We start from the raw sequence: 25,549 nt of genomic DNA, 5'->3' as shown, positions 1-25,549 counted from the left end.
CTTTAAGATTTTGTGTATCTTGAGATTTATTTTATGAGATTTTTCACCTCTCTCTTCTTACTGATAGTGCAGCAGAGAACAACATGATTGTGACAGACAGGATTGAGAATCCAGAGGGTTCTCATTGGCTTTGTCCTTGGACTAATCTGGTTTGTGGAAATGTCTGAATTGTGACAGAGGGACATAGTGAAAATGAAAAAAAAAAAAACATGACTGTAATGTAACAGAAACCTGTCAGAAGTGGGATTCGAACCCACACCTCAAGTAGAGACTGCGACCTGAACGCAGCGCCTTGGACCGCTCGGCCATCCTGACAAGCACAACTGTGGAAAATTCACACTTTCCAAAAACAAACACATTTTTTGTTTGGCCCCCAAAAAAGGCAAATTTTGAACTGAAAATTTATTAACGCCTTTGAGTTTGCCTTGCAATGCTGTAGCTTTAACTTTGAAGGTTGCTGAAATAGCTCAGTTGGGAGAGCGTTAGACTGAAGATCTAAAGGTCCCCGGTCCGATCCCGGGTTTCAGCATGCTGTTTTTAAGTATGAGTGATTTGAGATAAAGTTCTTTCTCCATATGCATTTAGCAAGATTTTCATTCTTTGTGAAGTGCAGATATACCTGAAAAAAACAGTTTTAAGTATCCCTTTTCAGAACAGTCACTAATGCGAGAAGAAAATGAAAGTAGTTATACTGAAAAATTAAGTTGAAGTCGAAGTAGTATGGAGGAAATCAGAAAAAAAATCTGAGAAATATCAACATAAAGTGCTAAGGATCTTTAAGATTTTGTGTATCTTGAGGTTTATTTTATGAGATTTTCCACCTCCCTCTTCTTACTGATAGTGCAGCAGAGAACAACATAATTGTGACAGACAGGATTGAGGATCCAGAGGGTTCTCATTGGCTTTGTCCTTGGACTAATCTGGTTTGTGGAAATGTCTGAATTGTGACAGAGGGACATAGAGAAAATGAAAAAAAAACAAAACATGATTGTAATGTAACAGAAACCTGGCAGAAGTGGGATTCGAACCCACGCCTCAAGTAGAGACTGCGACCTGAACGCAGCGTCTTGGACCGCTCAGCCATCCTGACAAGCACAACTGTGGAAAATTCACACTTTCTAAAAACAAACACATTTTTTGTTTGGCCCCAAAAAAAGGCAAATTTTGAACTGAAAATTTATTAACGCCTTTGAGTTTGCCTTGCAATGCTGTAGCTTTAACTTTGTAGGTTGCTGAAATAGCTCAGTTGGGAGAGCGTTAGACTGAAGATCTAAAGGTTCCTGGTCTGATCCCTGGTTTCAGCACGCTGTTTTTAAGTATGAGTGATTTGAGATAAAGTTCTTTCTCCATATGCATTTAGCAAGATTTTCATTCTTTGTGAAGTGCAGATATACCTGAAAAAAACAGTTTTAAGTATCTCTTTTCAGAACAGTCACTAATGCGAGAAGAAAATGAAAGTAGTTATACTGAAAAATTAAGTTGAAGTCGAAGTAGTATGGAGGAAATCGGAGAAAAAATCTGAGAAATATCAACATAAAGTGCTAAGGATCTTTAAGATTTTGTGTATCTTGAGGTTTATTTTATGAGATTTTCCACCTCCCTCTTCTTACTGATAGTGCAGCAGAGAACAACATGATTGTGACAGACAGGATTGAGGATCCAGAGGGTTCTCATTGGCTTTGTCCTTGGACTAATCTGGTTTGTGGAAATGTCTGAATTGTGACAGAGGGACATAGTGAAAATGAAAAAAAAACAAAACATGATTGTAATGTAACAGAAACCTGTCAGAAGTGGGATTCGAACCCACGCCTCAAGTAGAGACTGCGACCTGAACGCAGCGCCTTGGACCGCTCAGCCATCCTGACAAGCACAACTGTGGAAAATTCACACTTTCTAAAAACAAACACATTTTTTGTTTGGCCCCAAAAAAAGGCAAATTTTGAACTGAAAATTTATTAACGCCTTTGAGTTTGCCTTGCAATGCTGTAGCTTTAACGTTGTAGGTTGCTGAAATAGCTCAGTTGGGAGAGCGTTAGACTGAAGATCTAAAGGTCCCTGGTCCGATCCCGGGTTTCAGCATGCTGTTTTTAAGTATGAGTGATTTGAGATAAAGTTCTTTCTCCATATGCATTTAGCAAGATTTTCATTCTTTGTGAAGTGCAGATATACCTGAAAAAAACAGTTTTAAGTATCTCTTTTCAGAACAGTCACTAATGCGAGAAGAAAATGAAAGTAGTTATACTGAAAAATTAAGTTGAAGTCGAAGTAATATGGAGGAAATCAGAAAAAAAATCTGAGAAATATCAACATAAAGTGCTAAGGATCTTTAAGATTTTGTGTATCTTGAGGTTTATTTTATGAGATTTTCTCCTCCCTCTTCTTACTGATAGTGCAGCAGAGAACAACATGATTGTTACAGACAGGATTGAGGATCCAGAGGGTTCTCATTGGCTTTGTCCTTGGACTAATCTGGTTTGTGGAAATGTCTGAATTGTGACAGAGGGACATAGTGAAAATGAAAAAAAAACAAAACATGATTGTAATGTAACAGAAACCTGGCAGAAGTGTGATTCGAACCCACGCCTCAAGTAGAGACTGCGACCTGAACGCAGCGCCTTGGACCGCTCAGCCATCCTGACAAGCACAACTGTGGAAAATTCACACTTTCTAAAAACAAACACATTTTTTGTTTGGCCCCAAAAAAAGGCAAATTTTGAACTGAAAATTTATTAACGCCTTTGAGTTTGCCTTGCAATGCTGTAGCTTTAACTTTGTAGGTTGCTGAAATAGCTCAGTTGGGAGAGCGTTAGACTGAAGATCTAAAGGTCCCTGGTCTGATCCCGGGTTTCAGCACGCTGTTTTTAAGTATGAGTGATTTGAGATAAAGTTCTTTCTCCATATGCATTTAGCAAGATTTTCATTCTTTGTGAAGTGCAGATATACCTGAAAAAAACAGTTTTAAGTATCTCTTTTCAGAACAGTCACTAATGCGAGAAGAAAATGAAAGTAGTTATACTGAAAAATTAAGTTGAAGTCGAAGTAGTATGGAGGAAATCAGAAAAAAAATCTGAGAAATATCAACATAAAGTGCTAAGGATCTTTAAGATTTTGTGTATCTTGAGGGTTATTTTATGAGATTTTTCACCTCCCTCTTCTTACTGATAGTGCAGCAGAGAACAACATGATTGTGACAGACAGGATTGAGGATCCAGAGGGTTCTCATTGGCTTTGGCCTTGGACTAACCTGGTGTGTGGAAATGTCTGAATTGTGACAGAGGGACATAGTGAAAATGAAAAAAAAAAAAAAACATGATTGTAATGTAACAGAAACCTGTCAGAAGTGGGATTCGAACCCACGCCTCAAGTAGAGACTGCGACCTGAATGCAACGCCTTGGACCGCTCGGCCATCCTGACAAGCACAACTATGGAAAATTCACACTTTCTAAAAACAAACACATTTTTTGTTTGGCCCCAAAAAAATGCAAATTTTGAACTGAAAATGTATTAACGCCTTTGAGTTTGCCTTGCAATGCTGTAGTTTTAACTTTGTAGGTTGCTGAAATAGCTCAGTTGGGAGAGCGTTAGACTGAAGATCTAAAGGTCCCTGGTCTTATCCTGGGTTTCAGCACGCTGTTTTTAAGTATGAGTGATTTGAGATAAAGTTCTTTCTCCATATGCATTTAGCAAGATTTTCATTCTTTGTGAAGTGCAGATATACCTGAAAAAAACAGTTTTAAGTATCTCTTTTCAGAACAGTCACTAATGTGAGAAGAAAATGAAAGTAGTTATACTGAAAAATTAAGTTGAAGTCCAAGTAGTATGGAGGAAATCGGAGAAAAAATCTGAGAAATATCAACATAAAGTGCTAAGGATCTTTAAGATTTTGTGTATCTTGAGGTTTATTTTATGAGATTTTCCACCTCCCTCTTCTTACTGATAGTGCAGCAGAGAACAACATGATTGTGACAGACAGGATTGAGGATCCAGAGGGTTCTCATTGGCTTTGTCCTTGGACTAATCTGGTTTGTGGAAATGTCTGAATTGTGACAGAGGGACATAGTGAAAATGAAAAAAAAACAAAACATGATTGTAATGTAACAGAAACCTGTCAGAAGTGGGATTCGAACCCACGCCTCAAGTAGAAACTGCGACCTGAACGCAGCACCTTGGACCGCTCGGCCATCCTGCCAAGCACAACTGTGGAAAATTCACACTTTCTAAAAACAAACACATTTTTTGTTTGGCCCCAAAAAATGGCAAATTTTGAACTGAAAATTTATTAACGCCTTTGAGTTTGCCTTGCAATGCTGTAGCTTTAACTTTGTAGGTTGCTGAAATAGCTCAGTTGGGAGAGCGTTAGACTAAAGGTCCCTGGTCCGATCCAGGGTTTCAGCACGCTGTTTTTAAGTATGAGTGATTTGAGATAAAGTTCTTTCTCCATATGCATTTAGCAAGATTTTCATTCTTTGTGAAGTGCAGATATACCTGAAAAAAACAGTTTTAAGTATCTCTTTTCAGAACAGTCACCAATGCGAGCAGAAAATGAAAGTAGTTATACTGAAAAATTAAGTTGAAGTCGAAGTAGTATGGAGGAAATCAGAAAAAAAATCTGAGAAATATCAACATAAAGTGCTAAGGATCTTTAAGATTTTGTGTATCTTGAGGTTTATTTTATGAGATTTTTCACCTCCCTCTTCTTACTGATAGTGCAGCAGAGAACAACATGATTGTGACAGACAGGATTGAGGATCCAGAGGGTTCTCATTGGCTTTGTCCTTGGACTAATCTGGTTTGTGGAAATGTCTGAATTGTGACAGAGGGACATAGTGAAAATGAAAAAAAAAAAAAACATGATTGTAATGTAACAGAAACCTGTCAGAAGTGGTATTCAAACCCACGCCTCAAGTAGAGACTGCGACCTGAATGCAACGCCTTGGACCGCTCGGCCATCCTGACAAGCACAACTGTGGAAAATTCACACTTTCTAAAAACAAACACATTTTTTGTTTGGCCCCACAAAAATGCAAATTTTGAACTGAAAATGTATTAACGCCTTTGAGTTTGCCTTGCAATGCTGTAGTTTTAACTTTGTAGGTTGCTGAAATAGCTTAGTTGGGAGAGCGTTAGACTGAAGATCTAAAGGTCCCTGGTCTTATCCTGGGTTTCAGCACGCTGTTTTTAAGTATGAGTGATTTGAGATAAAGTTCTTTCTCCATATGCATTTAGCAAGATTTTCATTCTTTGTGAAGTGCAGATATACCTGAAAAAAACAGTTTTAAGTATCTCTTTTCATAACAGTCACTAATGCGAGAAGAAAATGAAAGTAGTTATACTGAAAAATTAAGTTGAAGTCGAAGTAGTATGGAGGAAATCGGAGAAAAAATCTGAGAAATATCAACATAAAGTGCTAAGGATCTTTAAGATTTTGTGTATCTTGAGGTTTATTTTATGAGATTTTTCACCTCCCTCTTCTTACTGATAGTGCAGCAGAGAACAACATAATTGTGACAGACAGGATTGAGGATCCAGAGGGTTCTCATTGGCTTTGTCCTTGGACTAATCTGGTTTGTGGAAATGTCTGAATTGTGACAGAGGGACATAGTGAAAATGAAAAAAAAACAAAACATGATTGTAATGTAACAGAAACCTGGCAGAAGTGGGATTCGAACCCACGCCTCAAGTAGAGACTGCGACCTGAACGCAGCGCCTTGGACCGCTCGGCCATCCTGACAAGCACAACTGTGGAAAATTCACACTTTCTAAAAACAAACACATTTTTTGTTTGGCCCCAAAAAAAGGCAAATTTTGAACTGAAAATTTATTAACGCCTTTGAGTTTGCCTTGCAATGCTGTAGCTTTAACTTTGTAGGTTGCTGAAATAGCTCAGTTGGGAGAGCGTTAGACTGAAGATCTAAAGGTCCCTGGTCTGATCCCGGGTTTCAGCACGCTGTTTTTAAGTATGAGTGATTTGAGATAAAGTTCTTTCTCCATATGCATTTAGCAAGATTTTCATTCTTTGTGAAGTGCAGATATACCTGAAAAAAACAGTTTTAAGTATCTCTTTTCAGAACAGTCACTAATGCGAGAAGAAAATGAAAGTAGTTATACTGAAAAATTAAGTTGAAGTCGAAGTAGTATGGAGGAAATCAGAAAAAAAATCTGAGAAATATCAACATAAAGTGCTAAGGATCTTTAAGATTTTGTGTATCTTGAGGTTTATTTTATGAGATTTTTCACCTCCCTCTTCTTACTGATAGTGCAGCAGAGAACAACATGTTTGTGACAGACAGGATTGAGGATCCAGAGGGTTCTCATTGGCTTTGTCCTTGGACTAATCTGGTTTGTGGAAATGTCTGAATTGTGACAGAGGGACATAGTGAAAATGAAAAAAAAAAAAACATGATTGTAATGTAACAGAAACCTGTCAGAAGTGGGATTCGAACCCACGCCTCAAGTAGAGACTGCGACCTGAACGCAACGCCTTGGACCGCTCGGCCATCCTGACAAGCACAACTGTGGAAAATTCACACTTTCTAAAAACAAACACATTTTTTGTTTGGCCCCAAAAAAATGCAAATTTTGAACTGAAAAGGTATTAACGCCTTTGAGTTTGCCTTGCAATGCTGTAGCTTTAACTTTGTAGGTTGCTGAAATAGCTCAGTTGGGAGAGCGTTAGACTGAAGATCTAAAGGTCCCTGGTCTTATCCTGGGTTTCAGCACGCTGTTTTTAAGTATGAGTGATTTGAGATAAAGTTCTTTCTCCATATGCATTTAGCAAGATTTTCATTCTTTGTGAAGTGCAGATATACCTGAAAAAAACAGTTTTAAGTATCTCTTTTCAGAACAGTCACTAATGCGAGAAGAAAATGAAAGTAGTTATACTGAAAAATTAAGTTGAAGTCGAAGTAGTATGGAGGAAATCGGAGAAAAAATCTGAGAAATATCAACATAAAGTGCTAAGGATCTTTAAGATTTTGTGTATCTTGAGGTTTATTTTATGAGATTTTCCACCTCCCTCTTCTTATTGATAGTGCAGCAGAGAACAACATAATTGTGACAGACAGGATTGAGGATCCAGAGGGTTCTCATTGGCTTTGTCCTTGGACTAATCTGGTTTGTGGAAATGTCTGAATTGTGACAGAGGGACATAGTGAAAATGAAAAAAAAACAAAACATGATTGTAATGTAACAGAAACCTGGCAGAAGTGGGATTCGAACCCACGCCTCAAGTAGAGACTGCGACCTGAACGCAGCGCCTTGGACCGCTCGGCCATCCTGACAAGCACAACTGTGGAAAATTCACACTTTCTAAAAACAAACACATTTTTTGTTTGGCCCCAAAAAAAGGCAAATTTTCAGCTGAAAATTTATTAACGCCTTTGAGTTTGCCTTGCAATGCTGTAGCTTTAACTTTGTAGGTTGCTGAAATAGCTCAGTTGGGAGAGCGTTAGACTGAAGATCTAAAGGTCCCTGGTCCGATCCCGGGTTTCAGCACGCTGTTTTTAAGTATGAGTGATTTGAGATAAAGTTCTTTCTCCATATGCATTTAGCAAGATTTTCATTCTTTGTGAAGTGCAGATATACCTGAAAAAAACAGTTTTAAGTATCTCTTTTCAGAACAGTCACTAATGCGAGAAGAAAATGAAAGTAGTTATACTGAAAAATTAAGTTGAAGTCGAAGTAGTATGGAGGAAATCGGAGAAAAAATCTGAGAAATATCAACATAAAGTGCTAAGGATCTTTAAGATTTTGTGTATCTTGAGGTTTATTTTATGAGATTTTCCACCTCCCTCTTCTTACTGATAGTGCAGCAGAGAACAACATGATTGTGACAGACAGGATTGAGGATCCAGAGGGTTCTCATTGGCTTTGTCCTTGGACTAATCTGGTTTGTGGAAATGTCTGAATTGTGACAGAGGGACATAGTGAAAATGAAAAAAAAACAAAACATGATTGTAATGTAACAGAAACCTGTCAGAAGTGGGATTTGAACCCACGCCTCAAGTAGAGACTGCGACCTGAACGCAGCGCCTTGGACCGCTCGGCCATCCTGACAAGCACAACTGTGGAAAATTCACACTTTCTAAAAACAAACACATTTTTTGTTTGGCCCCAAAAAAAGGCAAATTTTGAACTGAACATTTATTAACGCCTTTGAGTTTGCCTTGCAATGCTGTAGCTTTAACTTTGTAGGTTGCTGAAATAGCTCAGTTGGGAGAGCGTTAGACTGAAGATCTAAAGGTCCCTGGTCCGATCCCGGGTTTCAGCACGCTGTTTTTAAGTATGAGTGATTTGAGATAAAGTTCTTTCTCCATATGCATTTAGCAAGATTTTCATTCTTTGTGAAGTGCAGATATACCTGAAAAAAACAGTTTTAAGTATCTCTTTTCAGAACAGTCACTAATGCGAGAAGAAAATGAAAGTAGTTATACTGAAAAATTAAGTTGAAGTCGAAGTAGTATGGAGGAAATCGGAGAAAAAATCTGAGAAATATCAACATAAAGTGCTAAGGATCTTTAAGATTTTGTGTATCTTGAGGTTTATTTTATGAGATTTTCCACCTCCCTCTTCTTACTGATAGTGCAGCAGAGAACAACATGATTGTGACAGACAGGATTGAGGATCCAGAGGGTTCTCATTGGCTTTGTCCTTGGACTAATCTGGTTTGTGGAAATGTCTGAATTGTGACAGAGGGACATAGTGAAAATGAAAAAAAAACAAAACATGATTGTAATGTAACAGAAACCTGTCAGAAGTGGGATTTGAACCCACGCCTCAAGTAGAGACTGCGACCTGAACGCAGCGCCTTGGACCGCTCGGCCATCCTGACAAGCACAACTGTGGAAAATTCACACTTTCTAAAAACAAACACATTTTTTGTTTGGCCCCAAAAAAAGGCAAATTTTGAACTGAACATTTATTAACGCCTTTGAGTTTGCCTTGCAATGCTGTAGCTTTAACTTTGTAGGTTGCTGAAATAGCTCAGTTGGGAGAGCGTTAGACTGAAGATCTAAAGGTCCCTGGTCCGATCCTGGGTTTCAGCACGCTGTTTTTAAGTATGAGTGATTTGAGATAAAGTTCTTTCTCCATATGCATTTAGCAAGATTTTCATTCTTTGTGAAGTGCAGATATACCTGAAAAAAACAGTTTTAAGTATCTCTTTTCAGAACAGTCACTAATGCGAGAAGAAAATGAAAGTAGTTATACTGAAAAATTAAGTTGAAGTCGAAGTAGTATGGAGGAAATCAGAAAAAAAATCTGAGAAATATCAACATAAAGTGCTAAGGATCTTTAAGATTTTGTGTATCTTGAGGTTTATTTTATGAGATTTTTCACCTCCCTCTTCTTACTGATAGTGCAGCAGAGAACAACATGATTGTGACAGACAGGATTGAGGATCCAGAGGGTTCTCATTGGCTTTGTCCTTGGACTAATCTGGTTTGTGGAAATGTCTGAATTGTGACAGAGGGACATAGTGAAAATGAAAAAAAAAAAACATGATTGTAATGTAACAGAAACCTGTCAGAAGTGGGATTCGAACCCACGCCTCAAGTAGAGACTGCGACCTGAATGCAACGCCTTGGACCGCTCGGCCATCCTGACAAGCACAACTGTGGAAAAGTCACACTTTCTAAAAACAAACACATTTTTTGTTTGGCCCCAAAAAAATGCAAATTTTGAACTGAAAATGTATTAACGCCTTTGAGCTTGCCTTGCAATGCTGTAGTTTTAACTTTGTAGGTTGCTGAAATAGCTCAGTTGGGAGAGCGTTAGACTGAAGATCTAAAGGTCCCTGGTCTTATCCTGGGTTTCAGCACGCTGTTTTTAAGTATGAGTGATTTGAGATAAAGTTCTTTCTCCATATGCATTTAGCAAGATTTTCATTCTTTGTGAAGTGCAGATATACCTGAAAAAAACAGTTTTAAGTATCTCTTTTCAGAACAGTCACTAATGCGAGAAGAAAATGAAAGTAGTTATACTGAAAAATTAAGTTGAAGTCGAAGTAGTATGGAGGAAATCGGAGAAAAAATCTGAGAAATATCAACATAAAGTGCTAAGGATCTTTAAGATTTTGTGTATCTTGAGGTTTATTTTATGAGATTTTCCACCTCCCTCTTCTTACTGATAGTGCAGCAGAGAACAACATGATTGTGACAGACAGGATTGAGGATCCAGAGGGTTCTCATTGGCTTTGTCCTTGGACTAATCTGGTTTGTGGAAATGTCTGAATTGTGACAGAGGGACATAGTGAAAATGAAAAAAAACCAAAACATGATTGTAATGTAACAGAAACCTGTCAGAAGTGGGATTTGAACCCACGCCTCAAGTAGAGACTGCGACCTGAACGCAGCGCCTTGGACCGCTCGGCCATTCTGACAAGCACAACTGTGGAAAATTCACACTTTCTAAAAACAAACACATTTTTTGTTTGGCCCCAAAAAAAGGCAAATTTTGAACTGAAAATTTATTAACGCCTTTGAGTTTGCCTTGCAATGCTGTAGCTTTAACTTTGTAGGTTGCTGAAATAGCTCAGTTGGGAGAGCGTTAGACTGAAGATCTAAAGGTCCCTGGTCCGATCCTGGGTTTCAGCACGCTGTTTTTAAGTATGAGTGATTTGAGATAAAGTTCTTTCTCCATATGCATTTAGCAAGATTTTCATTCTTTGTGAAGTGCAGATATACCTGAAAAAAACAGTTTTAAGTATCTCTTTTCAGAACAGTCACTAATGCGAGAAGAAAATGAAAGTAGTTATACTGAAAAATTAAGTTGAAGTCGAAGTAGTATGGAGGAAATCAGAAAAAAAATCTGAGAAATATCAACATAAAGTGCTAAGGATCTTTAAGATTTTGTGTATCTTGAGGTTTATTTTATGAGATTTTTCACCTCCCTCTTCTTACTGATAGTGCAGCAGAGAACAACATGATTGTGACAGACAGGATTGAGGATCCAGAGGGTTCTCATTGGCTTTGTCCTTGGACTAATCTGGTTTGTGGAAATTTTTTGCGGTCATGTCATCATCTGGGACGTCGGGGACAACTGCCTGGTCGAGTTTGCCTTATATGGACTCCTCTCTTCTGCGTCTTTATTCTGGATTGGACACAGTTCACACGAGTATTCATCTTGTGCTTGTAATATTGTCATGTCCTTCTGATATTGATTACCCCTGATATGCATTTAGCATCAAATGTGCGTATATATATATATACATGCCTATGCCCTTATGATATCCATATGTTTTATGGTCTTTTTTGTCCTACTGGATTCTTATTACTATATATGGATTATATATATTTCCGCCCATTTACGTACATTTGTATCTTTAGCCTAGTATGTCCTTTGTGCACATATTTTTTGCTCATGTCTTCCTTCTTTATCTAGGAGGTGACATCTGTGCATGAAATTTCTGCATAATTTGACCTGGACATGTTTTGCCTTTGTATTTGGACATGTACTATAACATATACATGCCCTATGGCCATTTTCTTATATACTAATTGTTATTATATAAGGTGGATTCACTTTTTGTATGTTTATGTGGCCTGCATTGATATTGCTTGCATGTCTGCTATATACACACGTTTTTTGTTATTACATAATTCCTCCTTTCTGCCCTACAGGGCGGCATATATACATGTAATCTCTGTGTCCTTGACATATTTCAACTATGACACCTTTTGTCCCTCTATATGGATGTAGATTCTTCCCTCCATGCAGCATCCGGCTGCTGTGGATATTGACTTGCTGACTCATTATGTCTGCTGTTAGCACTATTTCATTTACATACTTGTGTCTCACTATCAGCCCCCCATGACGTCCAGGGCCTCTTTTTTGTTTACTATCTATTTGACCGGCATTGATGTTCCCTTGTTATGCGCGGCCCATATCACTGTATTTACATAATCGCGCCTTACTTTGACGCCCCACGACGTCATTGTCCCTCCCCTATCTATGACTCACCCGATTGGCACAGACGCGCCTCTGTCATGCGCTGCCTCCTCCCCCCCGCGGCCGGGCTCGGTCGGGTCCCTGTGGCGAGCGTGGGAATGAGGTCACTTCCTTCTCACGCTCGTCATCGCGAGACCCGGCGTGCCTTGCCGTTCGGGGGGGCGTGGCAACATGACACTGTGCGCGCCGATTTGCTAATGGGCGCCCACACTTTCCTACTTATACCCTTCACTTACAACCTGTAGCCACGCCTCCTGACGAAGCCTTTGGTGAAACGCGCGTCGAGGCCCCGCCCCCACGCCCGGACACATCCACCATTCCTGCTCTGACATGACGCAAGGTAATAGTGATTAGTTATTTATGCCCTCGTGCTCTTTGGGACTCTTTAGGGGGGGTTTACATATCTCCTTTGCATAACCCATCTTTCACACTGTCCCTTGTGACTTTACTTGGGCCTCCTTTTACCTGTACCATCTTCATTACATTGCTGCCTGTCAGCAGGCTGTCATCTGGTGGGGTGTCCTGGTATTGCTGTGGGTTGTTTCCTGGCAGGCTGTTTCCATCTAGCCTGCCTCCACTGTGTGTCCTGTATCACCTTTTGTACAAATTATTAAATTTTGTATTTCACTTTGACTATTCGTGGTCCTCTTTTTGGTGTATCCCCACCTTTATTCATTGAAAAATTGGGGTTACATTTTTTAGGTTTTGTGTTCTTGTGGACCTTTTCCGGTCATAGGAAAGGTTGTTTAGGTTATGTGGTTTGTGGAAATGTCTGAATTGTGACAGAGGGACATAGTGAAAATGAAAAAAAAAAAAACATGATTGTAATGTAACAGAAACTTGTCAGAAGTGGGATTTGAACCCACGCCTCAAGTAGAGACTGCGACCTGAATGCAACGCCTTGGACCGCTCGGCCATCCTGACAAGCACAACTGTGGAAAAGTCACACTTTCTAAAAACAAACACATTTTTTGTTTGGCCCCAAAAAAATGCAAATTTTGAACTGAAAATGTATTAACGCCTTTGAGCTTGCCTTGCAATGCTGTAGTTTTAACTTTGTAGGTTGCTGAAATAGCTCAGTTGGGAGAGCGTTAGACTGAAGATCTAAAGGTCCCTGGTCTTATCCTGGGTTTCAGCACGCTGTTTTTAAGTATGAGTGATTTGAGATAAAGTTCTTTCTCCATATGCATTTAGCAAGATTTTCATTCTTTGTGAAGTGCAGATATACCTGAAAAAAACAGTTTTAAGTATCTCTTTTCAGAACAGTCACTAATGCGAGAAGAAAATGAAAGTAGTTATACTGAAAAATTAAGTTGAAGTCGAAGTAGTATGGAGGAAATCGGAGAAAAAATCTGAGAAATATCAACATAAAGTGCTAAGGATCTTTAAGATTTTGTGTATCTTGAGGTTTATTTTATGAGATTTTCCACCTCCCTCTTCTTACTGATAGTGCAGCAGAGAACAACATGATTGTGACAGACAGGATTGAGGATCCAGAGGGTTCTCATTGGCTTTGTCCTTGGACTAATCTGGTTTGTGGAAATGTCTGAATTGTGACAGAGGGACATAGTGAAAATGAAAAAAAAACAAAACATGATTGTAATGTAACAGAAACCTGTCAGAAGTGGGATTCGAACCCACGCCTCAAGTAGAGACTGCGACCTGAACGCAGCGCCTTGGACCGCTCGGCCATCCTGACAAGCACAACTGTGGAAAATTCACACTTTCTAAAAACAAACATATTTTTTGTTTGGCACCAAAAAAAGGCAAATTTTGAACTGAAAATTTATTAACGCCTTTGAGTTTGCCTTGCAATGCTGTAGCTTTAACTTTGTAGGTTGCTGAAATAGCTCAGTTGGGAGAGCGTTAGACGGAAGATCTAAAGGTCCCTGGTCCGATCCTGGGTTTCAGCACGCTGTTTTTAAGTATGAGTGATTTGAGATAAAGTTCTTTCTCCATATGCATTTAGCAAGATTTTCATTCTTTGTGAAGTGCAGATATACCTGAAAAAAACAGTTTTAAGTATCTCTTTTCAGAACAGTCACTAATGCGAGAAGAAAATGAAAGTAGTTATACTGAAAAATTAAGTTGAAGTCGAAGTAGTATGGAGGAAATCAGAAAAAAAATCTGAGAAATATCAAAATAAAGTGCTAAGGATCTTTAAGATTTTGTGTATCTTGAGGTTTATTTTATGAGATTTTTCACCTCCCTCTTCTTACTGATAGTGCAGCAGAGAACAACATGATTGTGACAGACAGGATTGAGGATCCAGAGGGTTCTCATTGGCTTTGTCCTTGGACTAATCTGGTTTGTGGAAATGTCTGAACTGTGACAGAGGGACATAGTGAAAATGAAAAAAAAAAAAACATGATTGTAATGTAACAGAAACCTGTCAGAAGTGGGATTCGAACCCACGCCTCAAGTAGAGACTGCGACCTGAACGCATCGCCTTGGACTGCTCGGCCATCCTGACAAGCACAACTGTGGAAAATTCACACTTTCTAAAAACAAACACATTTTTTGTTTGGCCCCAAAAAAAGGCAAATTTTGAACTGAAAATTTATTAACGCCTTTAAGTTTGCCTTGCAATGCTGTAGCTTTAACTTTGTAGGTTGCTGAAATAGCTCAGTTGGGAGAGCATTAGACTGAAGATCTAAAGGTCCCTGGTCCGATCCCGGTTTTCAGCACGCTGTTTTTAAGCATGAGTGATTTGAGATAAAGTTCTTTCTCCATATGCATTTAGCAATATTTTCATTCTTTGTGAAGTGCAGATATACCTGAAAAAAACAGTTTTAAGTATCTCTTTTCAGAACAGTCACTAATGCGAGAAGAAAATGAAAGTAGTTATACTGAAAAATTAAGTTGAAGTTGAAGTAGTATGGAGGAAATCAGAGAAAAAATCTGAGAAATATCAACATAAAGTGCTAAGGATCTTTAAGATTTTGTGTATCTTGAGGTTTATTTTATGAGATTTTTCACCTCCCTCTTCTTACTGATAGTGCAGCAGAGAACAACATGATTGTGACAGACAGGATTGAGGATCCAGAGGGTTCTCATTGGCTTTGTCCTTGGACTAATCTGGTTTGTGGAAATGTCTGAATTGTGACAGAGGGACATAGTGAAAATGAAAAAAAAACAAAACATGATTGTAACGTAACAGAAACCTGTCAGAAGTGGGATTCGAACCCACGCCTCAAGTAGAGACTGCGACCTGAACGCAGCGCCTTGGACCGCTCGGCCATCCTGACAAGCACAACTGTGGAAAATTCACACTTTCTAAAAACAAACACATTTTTTGTTTGGCCCCAAAAAAATGCAAATTTTGAACTGAACATGTATTAACGCCTTTGAGTTTGCCTTGCAATGCTGTAGCTTTAACTTTGTAGGTTGCTGAAATAGCTCAGTTGGGAGAGCGTTAGACTGAAGATCTAAAGGTCCCTGGTCCGATCCCGGGTTTCAGCACGCTGTTTTTAAGTATGAGTGATTTGAGATAAAGTTCTTTCTCCATATGCATTTAGCAAGATTTTCATTCTTTGTGAAGTGCAGATATACCTGAAAAAAACAGTTTTAAGTATCTCTTTTCAGAACAGTCACTAATGCGAGAAGAAAATGAAAGTAGTTATACTAAAAAATTAAGTTGAAGTCGAAGTAGTATGGAGGAAATCAGAGAAAAAATCTGAGAAATATCAACATAAAGTGCTAAGGATCTTTAAGATTTTGTGTATCTTGAGGTTTATTTTATGAGATTTTCCACCTCCCTCTTCTTACTGATAGTGCAGCAGAGAACAACATGATTGTGACAGACAGGATTGAGGATCCAGAGGGTTCTCATTGGCTTTGTCCTTGGACTAATCTGGTTTGTGGAAATGTCTGAGTTGTGACAGAGGGACATAGTGAAAATGAAAAAAAAAAAACATGATTGTAATGTAACAGAAACCTGTCAGAAGTGGGATTCGAACCCACGCCTCAAGTAGAGACTGCGACCTGAACGCAGCGCCTTGGACCGCTCGGCCATCCTGACAAGCAAAACTGTGGAAAATTTACACTTTCTAAAAACAAACACATTTTTTGTTTGGCCCCAAAAAAAGGCAAATTTTGAACTGAAAATTTATTAACGCCTTTGAGTTTGCCTTGCAATGCTGTAGCTTTAACTTTGTAGGTTGCTGAAATAGCTCAGTTGGGAGAGCGTTAGACTGAAGATCTAAAGGTCCGTGGTCCGATCCCGGGTTTCAGCACGCTGTTTTTAAGTATGAGTGATTTGAGATAAAGTTCTTTCTCCATATGCATTTAGCAAGATTTTCATTCTTTGTGAAGTGCAGATATACCTGAAAAAAACAGTTTTAAGTATCTCTTTTCAGAACAGTCACTAATGCGAGAAGAAAATGAAAGTAGTTATACTGAAAAATTAAGTTGAAGTCGAAGTAGTATGGAGGAAATCAGAAAAAAAAATCTGAGAAATATCAACATAAAGTGCTAAGGATCTTTAAGATTTTGTGTATCTTGAGGTTTATTTTATGAGATTTTTCACCTCCCTCTTCTTACTGATAGTGCAGCAGAGAACAACATGATTGTGACAGACAGGATTGAGGATCCAGAGGGTTCTCATTGGCTTTGTCCTTGGACTAATCTGGTTTGTGGAAATGTCTGAATTGTGACAGAGGGACATAGTGAAAATGAAAAAAAAACAAAACATGATTGTAATGTAACAGAAACCTGTCAGAAGTGGGATTCGAACCCACGCCTCAAGTAGAGACTGCAACCTGAACGCAGCGCCTTGGACCGCTCGGCCATCCTGACAAGCACAACTGTGGACAATTCACACTTTCTAAAAACAAACACATTCTTTGTTTGGCCCCAAAAAAAGGCAAATTTTGAACTGAAAATTTATTAACGCCTTTGAGTTTGCCTTGCAATGCTGTAGCTTTAACTTTGTAGGTTGCTGAAATAGCTCAGTTGGGAGAGCATTAGACTGAAGATCTAAAGGTCCCTGGTCCGATCCCCATTTTCAGCACGCTGTTTTTAAGTATGAGTGATTTGAGATAAAGTTCTTTCTCCATATGCATTTAGCAAGATTTTCATTCTTTGTGAAGTGCAGATATACCTGAAAAAAACAGTTTCTTCGGCGCTCTATTGGGAGACCCAGACGATTGGGTGTATAGCACTGCCTCCGGAGGCCACACAAAGCAATTACACTAAAAAGTGTAAGGCCCCTCCCCTTCTGGCTATACACCCCCAGTGGGATCACTGGCTCACCAGTTTTCTGCTTTGTGCGAAGGAGGTCAGACATCCACGCATAGCTCCACTGTTTGTAGTCAGCAGTAGCTGCTGGCTCTATCGGATGGAAGAAAAGAGGGCCCATATAGGGCCCCCAGCATGCTCCCTTCTCACCCGCGGTTGGTGCTTGTAAGGTTGAGGTACCTATTTCTGGTACGGAGGCTGGAGCCCACATGCTGTTTTCCTTCCACATCCCCTTAGGGCTCTGTGGAAGTGGGATCTTGCCGGCCCCCAAGCCCTGGGGCCGGGCTCCATCCACAGACCCATAGAACCTGCTGGATTGGGAGCGGGAGTGCCGTTCAGGGACAAGGCCCTGCAACTTTCAGGTACTCTGTGTCCCCGGCAGGCACGGACACTCTCAGGGCCTGCTGAGCGTTGTAGTGCGCCGGGGACAGTGGCGATGTACGCTGGGGGTTAGGTCACTGCAGCTTGCTGAGTGACGTTGTGTATTGGGAACTACTGCGCCGACCGCTCCTGGAGCGGCGGCGCAGCTGCGACTTATGGTGCGCCGGGGGCTTTGCGCCGACCGCGCTTTTACGGCGGCGGCGCTTCTAACTTTAGCCCCCGGCTTCTGCGGCCTAGCGCCGCTTCGTTCCCGCCCCCACCCTGTCAATCAGGGTAGGGGAGAGACGCTGCTCAATAGGCAGCGCCGAGGGCTGGAGCTTTATTTACATGCTCCAGCCCTCTCACTAGGCACAAGGGGAAGCAGACTTCCCGCTCTTCGTCGGTGTATGCCCAGGGCCCGCCCCCCCTCTCCACAAGGACGCCGGCAGCCATTACATGCGATCTGGCTGGGGAGAGGCAGCAGGCTCTGGGAGACCCAGACTAGAGGGATTTCTGGCGATCACACACCGCTCCTAAGCGGGCGGTAAGCTGCACAGTAGTGCTGGCCCCTCTAGTGCCTCAGTGATATATAGTGTACTTTTGTTTGGGTACCATATATATATATATATAGTTGCACTGTAGGTCGCTTCTTGGCTGGACACCCTGTACTGCTCTGAGGAGGCAGCAACATGTCATCCGCAAAACGCAAGGCTGCCAAGGCACGGGCTGTGTGCACTGTTTGTACTGCATGTGGGGCTGATCTACCGGCAGGCTCCAATGATTCACATTGTGTGCAATGTTCAGTCCCAGTGGCACTTCGTCAGCCAGAGCCTATTGTGGTGGTAGCCCAGGCAGCGACGCCTGTGAACCCTGCCCCGGTGACGGGGACAGACTTTGCAGTGTTTGCTGATAAGATGTCTGAGGCCATGACAAAAATCCTGGAGACCTTGCAGGCCAGGCCAGTTCCTCAGACCATGGACACTGCTGTGGCTATGCTCTCTGGTCCCCCTCAGTTGGAACTAATCCGTACTTCAAGGGGGTCTCAGGCATCACAAGCTGAAGTCTCTGACTCAGATGACAGTCCCAGGCAGCCTAAGCGAGCTCGCTGGGAAAGACCCTCCACGTCATCACACTGCTCAGGGTCTCAGCGAGAAGAGTCTCTCTGTGATGAGACTGAGGACGGTGATCAGGATTCTAATCCTGAGGCCCCTCTCAATCTGGATGCCCCTGATGGTGACGCCATGGTTAATGACCTTATATCGGCCATTAATAGACTGTTGGATATTTCTCCCCCAGCCCCTTCTGCAGAGGAGGCAGCTGCACAGCAGGAGAAGTTCCATTTCCTGTATCCCAAGCGTAAATTAAGTGCTTTTTTGGACCACTCTGACTTCAGAGAATCAATCCAGAAGCACGACGCTCATCCAGACAAGCGTTTCTCTAAACGTTCTAAGGATACCCGTTATCCTTTTCCCTCTGAAGTAGCCAAACGCTGGACCCAGTGCCCAAAGGTGGATCCCCCAATTTCCAAGCTTGCGGCTAGATCCATAGTCGCAGTAGAGGATGGCGCTTCACTTAAAGATGCCAACGACAGACAGATGGACCTTTGGTTGAAATCTGTCTATGAAGCTATCGGCGCGTCGTTTGCTCCAGCATTCGCGGCCGTGTGGGCTCTCCAAGCTATTTCAGCTGGTTTAGCACAGGTGGATGCTATCATACATCCAGCAGTGCCACAGGTGGCGTCCCTAACTTCGCAAATGTCTGCGTTTGCGACCTATGCTATCAATGCTGTCCTAGAATCTACGAGCCGTACCTCTATGGCGGCCGCCAATTCTGTGGTTTTGCGCAGAGCCTTATGGTTAAAGGACTGGAAAGCAGATGCTGGTTCCAAAAAATGTTTAACCAGCTTGCCATTATCTAGAGACAGACTGTTTGGTGAGCCATTGGCTGAAATCATAAAACAGTCCAAGGGCAAGGACTCTTCCTTGCCACAGCCCAGAGCAAGTAAACCTCAACAGAAAAAGTGGCAGTCGAGGTTTCGGTCCTTTCGAGGCTCGGGCAAGCCCCAATTCTCCTCGTCCAAAGGGACTCAGAAAGGACAAGGGAGCTCAGATTCCTGGCGGGCTCACTCACGCTCCAGGAAAGCAAATGGAGGAACCGCTTCCAAGGCGGCTACCTCATGACTTTCGGCCTCCGCCCTCCGCATCCTCGGTCGGTGGCAGGCTCTCCCGCTTTTGCGACATTTGGCTGTCACAGGTCAAAGACCGGTGGGTAACAGACATTTTGTCTCGCGGGTACAGAATCGAGTTCAGTTCTCGGCCTCCACTTCGGTTCTTCAGAACCTCCCCACACCCCAACCGAGCAGATGCCCTGCTGCAGGCGGTGGACTCTCTAAGAGCAGAAGGAGTCGTGATCCCTGTCCCCCCTCTGGAACGGGGGCGAGGATTTTACTCCAATCTCTTTGTGGTTCCAAAAAAGGACGGCTCCTTCCGTCCTGTTCTGGACCTAAAACTGCTCAACAAGCATGTGAACGCCAGGCGGTTCCGGATGGAATCCCTCCGCTCAGTCATTGCCTCAATGTCCCAAGGAGATTTCCTAGCATCAATAGACATCAAAGATGCTTATCTCCACGTGCCGATTGCTACAGAGCACCAACGCTTTCTACGCTTCGTGATAGGAGACGAACATCTTCAGTTCGTGGCTCTGCCATTTGGTCTGGCGACGGCCCCCCGGGTGTTCACCAAGATCATGGCAGCAGTGGTAGCAGTCTTGCACTCTCACGGACACTCTGTGATCCCTTACTTGGACGATCTACTGGTCAAGGCACCCTCTCAGGAGGCATGCCAACTCAGCCTGAATTTTGCACTGGAGACTCTCCAGGCGTTCGGGTGGATCATCAACTTCCCAAAGTCAAATCTGTCACCGACCCAATCACTAACGTATCTTGGCATGGAGTTTCATACTCTCTCAGCGATAGTGAAGCTTCCGCTGGACAAGCAGCAGTCACTACAGACTGGGGTGCAGGCTCTCCTTCAAAGTCAGTCGCACTCCTTAAGACGCCTCATGCACTTCCTCGGGAAGATGGTGGCGGCAATAGAGGCGGTTCCGTTTGCGCAGTTTCATCTGCGTCCACTTCAATGGGACATTCTCCGCCAATGGGACGGGAAGTCGACATCCCTGGACAGGAAAGTCTCCCTTTCCCAGACGGCCAAGGACTCTCTGCAGTGGTGGCTCCTGTCCACCTCATTATCACAGGGAAGATCCTTCCTACCACCGTCCTGGGCGGTGGTCACGACAGACGCGAGTCTGTCAGGGTGGGGAGCAGTGTTTCTCCACCACAGGGCTCAGGGTACGTGGACTCAGCAGGAGTCCACCCTTCAGATCAATGTTCTGGAAATCAGAGCAGTGTTTCTTGCCCTACTAGCCTTCCAGCAGTGGCTGGAAGGGAAGCAGATCCGAATTCAATCGGACAACTCCACAGCGGTGGCATACATCAATCACCAAGGAGGGACTCGCAGTCGGCAAGCCTTCCAGGAGGTCCGGCGCATTATGATGTGGGTGGAAGCCACGGCCTCCACCATATCCGCAGTTCACATCCCCGGCGTAGAAAACTGGGAAGCAGACTTCCTCAGTCGCCAGGGCATGGACGCAGGGGAATGGTCCTTTCACCCGGACGTGTTTCAGGAAATCTGTCGCCGGTGGGGAAGGCCGGACGTCGACCTAATGGCGTCCCGGCACAACAACAAGGTCCCAACATTCATGGCACGGTCTCGCGATCAAAGAGCTCTAGCAGCAGACGCCCTAGTGCAAGATTGGTCGCAGTTCCGGCTCCCTTATGTGTTTCCACCTCTGGCACTCTTGCCCAGAGTGCTACGCAAGATCAGATCCGACTGCAGCCGCGTCATACTCGTCGCTCCAGACTGGCCGAGGAGGGCGTGGTATCCGGATCTGTGGCATCTCACGGTCGGCCAACCGTGGGCACTACCAGACCGACCAGACTTACTGTCCCAAGGGCCGTTTTTCCATCGGAATTCTGCGGCCCTCAACCTGACTGCGTGGCCATTGAGTCCTGGATCCTAGCGTCTTCAGGCTTATCCCAAGGGGTCGTTGCCACCATGAGACAGGCTAGAAAGCCCACGTCTGCTAAGATCTACCACAGAACGTGGAGGATATTCTTATCCTGGTGCTCTGCTCAGGGAGTGTCTCCCTGGCCATTTGCATTACCTACCCTTCTTTCTTTCCTGCAATCTGGGCTAGAAAAAGGTTTGTCGCTCGGCTCCCTTAAAGGACAGGTCTCGGCGCTATCCGTCTTTTTTCAGAAGCGTCTAGCACGACTTTCTAAGGTGCGCACGTTCCTACAGGGGGTTTGCCATATCGTTCCCCCGTACAAGCGGCCGTTAGATCCATGGGATCTGAACAGGGTACTAGTTGCCCTCCAGAAGCCGCCCTTCGAGCCTCTGAAGGAGGTTTCACTTTCTAGACTTTCACAGAAAGTGGCTTTTCTGGTAGCGATCACATCTCTTCGGAGAGTGTCTGAGCTAGCAGCGTTGTCTTCCAAGGCTCCCTTCCTGGTCTTCCACCAGGACAAGGTAGTGCTGCGCCCCATTCAGGAGTTTCTCCCGAAGGTGGTATCCTCTTTTCATCTTAATCAGGATATTTTTTTGCCTTCGTTTTGTCCTCATGCAGTTCATCGGTATGAGAAGGATTTACATTTGTTAGATCTGGTGAGAGCACTCAGAATCTACATTTCCCGCACAGCGCCCCTGCGCCGTTCGGATGCACTCTTTGTCCTTGTCGCTGGTAAGCGCAAAGGGTCGCAGGCTTCTAAGGCCACCCTGGCTCGATGGATCAAAGAACCAATTCTTGAAGCCTACCGTTCTGCGGGGCTTCAGGTTCCATCAGGGCTGAAGGCCCATTCTACCAGAGCCGTGGGTGCGTCCTGGGCATTGCGACACCAGGCTACGGCTCAACAGGTGTGCCAGGCAGCTACCTGGTCGAGTCTGCACACTTTCACCAAACATTATCAGGTGCATACCTATGCTTCGGCGGACGCCAGCCTAGGTAGAAGAGTCCTGCAGGCGGCAGTTGCCTCCCCGTAGGGGAGGGCTGTCTTGCAGCTCTAACATGAGGTATTTCTTTACCCACCCAGGGACAGCTTTTGGACGTCCCAATCGTCTGGGTCTCCCAATAGAGCGCCGAAGAAGAAGGGAATTTTGTTACTTACCGTAAATTCCTTTTCTTCTAGCTCTTATTGGGAGACCCAGCACCCGCCCTGTTGTCCTTCGGGATTTTTGGTTTGTTTGCAGGTACACATGTTGTTCATGTTGAACGGTTTTCAGTTCTCCGATGTTACTCGGAGTGAATTTGTTTAAACCAGTTATTGGCTTTCCTCCTTCTTGCTTTTGCACTAAAACTGGTGAGCCAGTGATCCCACTGGGGGTGTATAGCCAGAAGGGGAGGGGCCTTACACTTTTTAGTGTAATTGCTTTGTGTGGCCTCCGGAGGCAGTGCTATACACCCAATCGTCTGGGTCTCCCAATAAGAGCTAGAAGAAAAGGAATTTACGGTAAGTAACAAAATTCCCTTCTTTAAGTATCTCTTTTCAGAACAGTCACTAATGCGAGAAGAAAATGAAGGTAGTTATACTGAAAAATTAAGTTGAAGTCGAAGTAGTGTGGAGGAAATCAGAAAAAAAATCTGAGAAATATCAACATAAAGTGCTAAGGATCTTTAAGATTTTGTGTATCTTGAGGTTTATTTTATGAGATTTTTCACCTCCCTCTTCTTACTGATAGTGCAGCAGAGAACAACATGATTGTGACAGACAGGATTGAGGATCCAGAGGGTTCTCATTGGCTTTGTCCTTGGACTAATCTGGTTTGTGGAAATGTCTGAATTGTGACAGAGGGACATAGTGAAAATGAAAAAAAAAAAACATGATTGCAATGTAACAGAAACCTGTCAGAAGTGGGATTCGAACCCACGCCTCAAGTAGAGACTGCGACCTGAACGCAGCGCCTTGGACCACTCGGCCATCCTGACAAGCACAACTGTGGAAAATTCACACTTTCTAAAAACAAACACATTTTTTGTTTGGCCCCAAAAAAATGCAAATTTTGAACTGAAAATGTATTAACGCCTTTGAGTTTGCCTTGCAATGCTGTAGCTTTAACTTTGTAGGTTGCTGAAATAGCTCAGTTGGGAGAGCATTAGACTGAAGATCTAAAGGTCCCTGGTCCGATCCCGGGTTTCAGCACGCTGTTTTTAAGTATGAGTGATTTGAGATAAAGTTCTTTCTCCATATGCATTTAGCAAGATTTTCATTCTTTGTGAAGTGCAGATATACCTGAAAAAAACAGTTTTAAGTATCTCTTTTCAGAACAGTCACTAATGCGAGAAGAAAATGAAAGTAGTTATACTGAAAAATTAAGTTGAAGTCGAAGTAGTATGGAGGAAATCAGAAAAAAAATCTGAGAAATATCAACATAAAGTGCTAAGGATCTTTAAGATTTTGTGTATCTTGAGGTTTATTTTATGAGATTTTTCACCTCCCTCTTCTTACTGATAGTGCAGCAGAGAACAACATGATTGTGACAGACAGGATTGAGGATCCAGAGGGTTCTCATTGGCTTTGTCCTTGGACTAATCTGGTTTGTGGAAATGTCTGAATTGTGACAGAGGGACATAGTGAAAATGAAAAAAAAAAACCATGATTGTAATGTAACAGAAACCTGTCAGAAGTGGGATTCGAACCCACGCCTCAAGTAGAGACTGCGACCTGAACGCAGCGCCTTGGACCACTCGGCCATCCTGACAAGCACAACTGTGGAAAATTCACATTTTCTAAAAACAAACACATTTTTTGTTTGGCCCCAAAAAAATGCAAATTTTGAACTGAAAATGTATTAACGCCTTTGAGTTTGCCTTGCAATGCTGCAGCTTTAACTTTGTAGGTTGCTGAAATAGCTCAGTTGGGCGAGCGTTAGACTGAAGATCTAAAGGTCCCTGGTCCGATCCCGGGTTTCAGCACGCTGTTTTTAAGTATGAGTGATTTGAGATAAAGTTCTTTCTCCATATGCATTTAGCAAGATTTTCATTCTTTGTGAAGTGCAGATATACCTGAAAAAAACAGTTTTAAGTATCTCTTTTCAGAACAGTCACTAATGCGAGAAGAAAATGAAAGTAGTTATACTGAAAAATTAAGTTGAAGTCGAAGTAGTATGGAGGAAATCGGAGAAAAAATCTGAGAAATATCAACATAAAGTGCTAAGGATCTTTAAGATTTTGTGTATCTTGAGGTTTATTTTATGAGATTTTTCACCTCCCTCTTCTTACTGATAGTGCAGCAGAGAACAACATGATTGTGACAGACAGGATTGAGGATCCAGACGGTTCTCATTGGCTTTGTCCTTGGACTAATCTGGTTTGTGGAAATGTCTGAATGTGACAGAGGGACATAGTGAAAATGAAAAAAAAACAAAACATGATTGTAATGTAACAGAAACCTGTCAGAAGTGGGATTCGAACCCACGCCTCAAGTAGAGACTGCGACCTGAACGCAGCGCCTTGGACCGCTCGGCCATCCTGACAAGCACAACTGTGGACAATTCACACTTTCTAAAAACAAACACATTCTTTGTTTGGCCCCAAAAAAAGGCAAATTTTGAACTGAAAATTTATTAACGCCTTTGAGTTTGCCTTGCAATGCTGTAGCTTTAACTTTGTAGGTTGCTGAAATAGCTCAGTTGGGAGAGCATTAGACTGAAGATCTAAAGGTCCCTGGTCCGATCCCCATTTTCAGCACGCTGTTTTTAAGTATGAGTGATTTGAGATAAAGTTCTTTCTCCATATGCATTTAGCAAGATTTTCATTCTTTGTGAAGTGCAGATATACCTGAAAAAAACAGTTTTAAGTATCTCTTTTCAGAACAGTCACTAATGCGAGAAGAAAATGAAAGTAGTTATACTGAAAAATTAAATTGAAGTCGAAGTAGTATGGAGGAAATCG

General features: G+C 42.4%; 15 non-coding genes across 15 annotated transcripts; 5 read left to right on the top strand and 10 right to left on the bottom strand.

Annotated features, from left to right (window-relative positions):
* Positions 1–456: 456 nt before the first annotated feature.
* TRNAF-GAA (transfer RNA phenylalanine (anticodon GAA)) lies at positions 457–529 on the top strand. The gene has a single exon. It is a non-coding gene; the product is annotated as a tRNA-Phe (tRNA).
* A 1,477-nt stretch (positions 530–2,006) lies between these two features.
* On the top strand, positions 2,007–2,079 carry TRNAF-GAA (transfer RNA phenylalanine (anticodon GAA)). Its single transcript has one exon. It is a non-coding gene; the product is annotated as a tRNA-Phe (tRNA).
* A 4,344-nt stretch (positions 2,080–6,423) lies between these two features.
* Positions 6,424–6,506, bottom strand: TRNAL-CAG (transfer RNA leucine (anticodon CAG)). The gene has a single exon. It is a non-coding gene; the product is annotated as a tRNA-Leu (tRNA).
* Positions 6,507–7,422: 916 nt separating this feature from the next.
* Positions 7,423–7,495, top strand: TRNAF-GAA (transfer RNA phenylalanine (anticodon GAA)). Its single transcript has one exon. It is a non-coding gene; the product is annotated as a tRNA-Phe (tRNA).
* Positions 7,496–7,973: 478 nt separating this feature from the next.
* TRNAL-CAG (transfer RNA leucine (anticodon CAG)) lies at positions 7,974–8,056 on the bottom strand. The gene has a single exon. It is a non-coding gene; the product is annotated as a tRNA-Leu (tRNA).
* A 141-nt stretch (positions 8,057–8,197) lies between these two features.
* TRNAF-GAA (transfer RNA phenylalanine (anticodon GAA)) lies at positions 8,198–8,270 on the top strand. The gene has a single exon. It is a non-coding gene; the product is annotated as a tRNA-Phe (tRNA).
* A 478-nt stretch (positions 8,271–8,748) lies between these two features.
* On the bottom strand, positions 8,749–8,831 carry TRNAL-CAG (transfer RNA leucine (anticodon CAG)). Its single transcript has one exon. It is a non-coding gene; the product is annotated as a tRNA-Leu (tRNA).
* A 1,465-nt stretch (positions 8,832–10,296) lies between these two features.
* On the bottom strand, positions 10,297–10,379 carry TRNAL-CAG (transfer RNA leucine (anticodon CAG)). The gene has a single exon. It is a non-coding gene; the product is annotated as a tRNA-Leu (tRNA).
* A 3,184-nt stretch (positions 10,380–13,563) lies between these two features.
* Positions 13,564–13,646, bottom strand: TRNAL-CAG (transfer RNA leucine (anticodon CAG)). The gene has a single exon. It is a non-coding gene; the product is annotated as a tRNA-Leu (tRNA).
* Positions 13,647–15,112: 1,466 nt separating this feature from the next.
* TRNAL-CAG (transfer RNA leucine (anticodon CAG)) lies at positions 15,113–15,195 on the bottom strand. Its single transcript has one exon. It is a non-coding gene; the product is annotated as a tRNA-Leu (tRNA).
* Positions 15,196–15,336: 141 nt separating this feature from the next.
* On the top strand, positions 15,337–15,409 carry TRNAF-GAA (transfer RNA phenylalanine (anticodon GAA)). Its single transcript has one exon. It is a non-coding gene; the product is annotated as a tRNA-Phe (tRNA).
* Positions 15,410–15,885: 476 nt separating this feature from the next.
* On the bottom strand, positions 15,886–15,968 carry TRNAL-CAG (transfer RNA leucine (anticodon CAG)). The gene has a single exon. It is a non-coding gene; the product is annotated as a tRNA-Leu (tRNA).
* Positions 15,969–23,501: 7,533 nt separating this feature from the next.
* Positions 23,502–23,584, bottom strand: TRNAL-CAG (transfer RNA leucine (anticodon CAG)). Its single transcript has one exon. It is a non-coding gene; the product is annotated as a tRNA-Leu (tRNA).
* A 690-nt stretch (positions 23,585–24,274) lies between these two features.
* Positions 24,275–24,357, bottom strand: TRNAL-CAG (transfer RNA leucine (anticodon CAG)). The gene has a single exon. It is a non-coding gene; the product is annotated as a tRNA-Leu (tRNA).
* Positions 24,358–25,048: 691 nt separating this feature from the next.
* Positions 25,049–25,131, bottom strand: TRNAL-CAG (transfer RNA leucine (anticodon CAG)). Its single transcript has one exon. It is a non-coding gene; the product is annotated as a tRNA-Leu (tRNA).
* Between the last annotated feature and the right edge of the window lie 418 nt (positions 25,132–25,549).

The sequence above is a fragment of the Anomaloglossus baeobatrachus genome, chromosome 1 (assembly GCF_048569485.1).
Source record: "Anomaloglossus baeobatrachus isolate aAnoBae1 chromosome 1, aAnoBae1.hap1, whole genome shotgun sequence".
Classification (NCBI taxonomy): Eukaryota; Metazoa; Chordata; class Amphibia; order Anura; family Aromobatidae; genus Anomaloglossus; species Anomaloglossus baeobatrachus.
This window is presented reverse-complemented; position numbering and strand designations above follow the sequence as displayed.